Genomic DNA, 3,504 nt, shown 5'->3' with positions numbered 1-3,504 from the left:
GTCCTTTGCTATCGAAACGACTTAATGCCAGATCGTCACATCGGCCGCTCTTCTCTATGAAACGGTTACACTTTTCGTCTGCAAAGCTATGTCGCGTGCTGTGGTATGCGAAGACACTAAAAGCACCATAGTAAAACGCAGAAGAAGCTTGTAAGTTGACGTGATAGCCAGTAAGAAGCAATACAAATCAAGTTTAAGTTTTCTATTATTGTCTATTTAGCTGGCTATAGTGCCTTGGATACGAGCTAAGACCTTAAGATTTTGCATGAAGGGAGGTCTATCAGCCCGCGTTGCACGGTAGAATGTGAAAAGTGTTCATATGTAGTAAAAACCTGTAAAATCCGCCCGTTTTCGTAATTTGCTATCGAATCGACTTCATGCCAGATCGTCACAATGTCCGCTCCTCTCTATGAAACGGTTATATTTATCGTCAGCAAAGCTATGTCGCTTGCTGCTGTATGCGGACACACTAAAAGCACCAAGTAGAACATAAAATAAGCTCCGAAGTTGATGTAATAGCCAGTAAGAAGCAGTACAATTCAAGTTTTAGTTATCGGTTATTGACTTTGTAGCCGGCTTTGGTGCCTTAGACAATGGCTAGGACCTTAAGAGTATGCATGAAGAGAGGTCTAGCGGCCACGTATTACGGGAGAGTGTAAAAAGTGTTCATATAGTGAAAACCTGTAAAATCCGCCCGGTTTCGTCATTTCCTATCGAATCGACTTAATGCCAGATCGCCACATTGGCCGCTCTTGTCTAAGAAACGGTTACACTTTCCGTCTGCAAAGCTATGTCGCGTGCCGTGGTATGCGAAGACACTAAAAGGACCATAGTAGAACGCAGAAGAAGCTTCTAAGTTGATGTGATAGATAGTAAGAAGCAGTAGAAATCAAATTTTGTATTCAATTATTGTCTTTTTAGCAGGCTTTGGTGCCTTGGACATGAGATAGGACCTTAAAATATTGCATGGAGAGAGGTCTAGCAGCCACGTTGAACGGTAGAATGTGAAAGGTGTTCGTATGTAGTAAAAACCTGTAATATCCGCCCGTTTTCGTCCTTTGCTATCGAATCGACTCTAAGCCAGATCGTCACACTGGCCGCTCTTCTCTATGAAACTGTTACACGTTTCGTCTGCAAAGCTATTTCACTTGCTGCGGTATGCGGAGACACTAAAAGCACCATAGTAGAACATAAAACAAGCTTCTAAGTTGATGTAATAGCCAGTAAGAAGAAGTAAAATTCAAGTTCGAGTTATCGATTATGGTTTTTTTAGCCGGCTTTGGTGCCTTGGACATGAGCTACTATCTTAAGATTTTGCCTGAAGGGAGGTCTAGCAGCCACGTTGCACGGGAGAATGTGAAAAGTGTACATATGTAGTAAAAACCTGTAAAATCCGCCCGTTTTCGTCATTTGCTATCGAATCGACTCGATGCCAGATCGTCACATTGGCCGCTCCTCTCTAAGAAACGGTTACACTTTCCGTCTGCAAAGCTACGTCGCCTGCTGTGGTATGCGAAGACACTAAAAGGACCATAGTAGAACGCAAAAGAAGCTTCTAAGTTGATGTGATAGCCAGTGAGAAGCTATACAAATCAAGTTTTAGTTGTCGATTATTGACTTTTTAGCCGGCTTTGGTGCCTTGGACAAGAGGTAGGACCTTAAGGTTTTGCATGAAGTGAGGTCTAGCAGCCACGTTGCACGGAAGGGTGTGAAAGGTGTTCGAATGTAGTAAAAACCTCTAAAATCCGCCCGTTTTCGTCACTTGCTACCGAATCGACTTAATGCCAGATCGTCACATTGGCCGATCTTCTCTATGAAACGGTTACACTTTTCGTTCAAAAATGGTTCAAATGGCTCTGAGCACTATGGGACTCAACTGCTGTGGTCATTAGTCCCCTAGAACTTAGAACTATTTAAACCTAACTAACCTAAGGACATCACACACATCCATGCCCGAGGCAGGATTCGAACCTGCGACCGTAGCAGTCGCACGGTTCCGGACTGCGCGCCTAGAACCGCGTGACCACCGCGGCCGGCACACTTTTCGTCTGCAAAGCTATTTCACTTGCTGCGGTATGCGGAGACACTAAAAGCACCATAGTAGAACATAAAACAAGCTTCTTAGTTGATGTAATAGCCAGTAAGAAGAAGTAAAATTCAAGTTCGAGTTATCGATTATTGTTTTTTTCAGCCGGCTTTCGCGCCGTGCACATGAGCTAGTTCCTTGAGATTTTGCCTGAAGGGAGGTCTAGCAGCCACGTTGCACGGGAGAATGTGAAAAGTGTTCATATGTAGTAAAAACCTGTAAAATCCGCCCGTTTTCGTAATTTGCTATCGAATCGACTTCATGCCAGATCGTCACAATGTCCGCTCCTCTCTATGAAACGGTTATATTTATCGTCAGCAAAGCTATGTCGCTTGCTGCTGTATGCGGCGACACTAAAAGCACCAAGTAGAACATAAAAAAAGCTTCGAAGTTGATGTAATAGCCAGTAAGAAGCAGTACAATTCAAGTTTTAGTTATTGGTTATATACTTTGTAGCCGGCTTTGGTGCCTTGGACAATGGCTAGGACCTTAAGAGTATGCATGAAGAGAGGTCTAGCGGCCACGTATCACGGGTGAATGTAAAAAGTGTTCATATGTAGTAAAAACCTGTAAAATCCGCCCGGTTTCGTCATTTCCTATCGAATCGACTTAATGCCAGATCGCCACATTGGCCGCTCTTCTCTAAGAAACGGTTACACTTTCTGTCTGCAAAGCTATGTCGGGTGCTGCGGTATTTGGAGACAGTAAAAGCAACATAGTATAACACAAAAGAAGCTTCTAAGTTGATGTAATTGCCAGTGAGAAGGAGTACAATTAAAATTTTAGTTATCGATTATTGAATTTTTAGTCGGCTTTGGTGCCGTGGACATGAGCTAGTTCCTTGAGATTTTGCCTGAAGGGAGGTCTAGCAGCCACGTTGCACGGGAGAATGTGAAAAGTGTACATTTGTAGTAAAAACCTGTAAAATCCGCCCGTTTTCGTCATTTGCTGTCGAATCGACTTCATGCCAGATCGTCACACTGGCCGCTCTTCTCTATGAAACGGTTACACTTTTCGTCTGCAAAGCTATTTCACTTGCTGCGGTATGCGGAGACACTAAAAGCACCATAGTAGAACATAAAACAAGCTTCTAAGTTGATGTAATAGCCAGTAAGAAGAAGTAAAATTCAAGTTCGAGTTATCGATTATGGTTTTTTAGCCGGCTTTGGTGCCTTCGACATGAGCTACTACCTTAAGATTTTGCCTGAAGGGAGGTCTAGCAGCCACGTTGCACGGGAGAATGTGAAAAGTGTTCATATGTAGTAAAAACCTATAAAATCTGCCCGTTTTCGTCATTTGCTATGGAGTCGACTTAATGCCAGATCGTCACATTGGCCGCTCTTCTCTGTGAAATTGTTACACTTTTCGTCTGCAAAGCTATGTCTGCTGCTACGGTATGCGGAGACAGTAAAAGCAAC

The sequence above is a fragment of the Schistocerca gregaria genome, unplaced genomic scaffold, assembly GCF_023897955.1.
Source record: "Schistocerca gregaria isolate iqSchGreg1 unplaced genomic scaffold, iqSchGreg1.2 ptg000362l, whole genome shotgun sequence".
NCBI classification, from domain to species: Eukaryota; Metazoa; Arthropoda; class Insecta; order Orthoptera; family Acrididae; genus Schistocerca; species Schistocerca gregaria.
The sequence above is the reverse complement of the archived record's forward strand: the minus strand, read 5'-3'. Positions refer to the sequence as shown.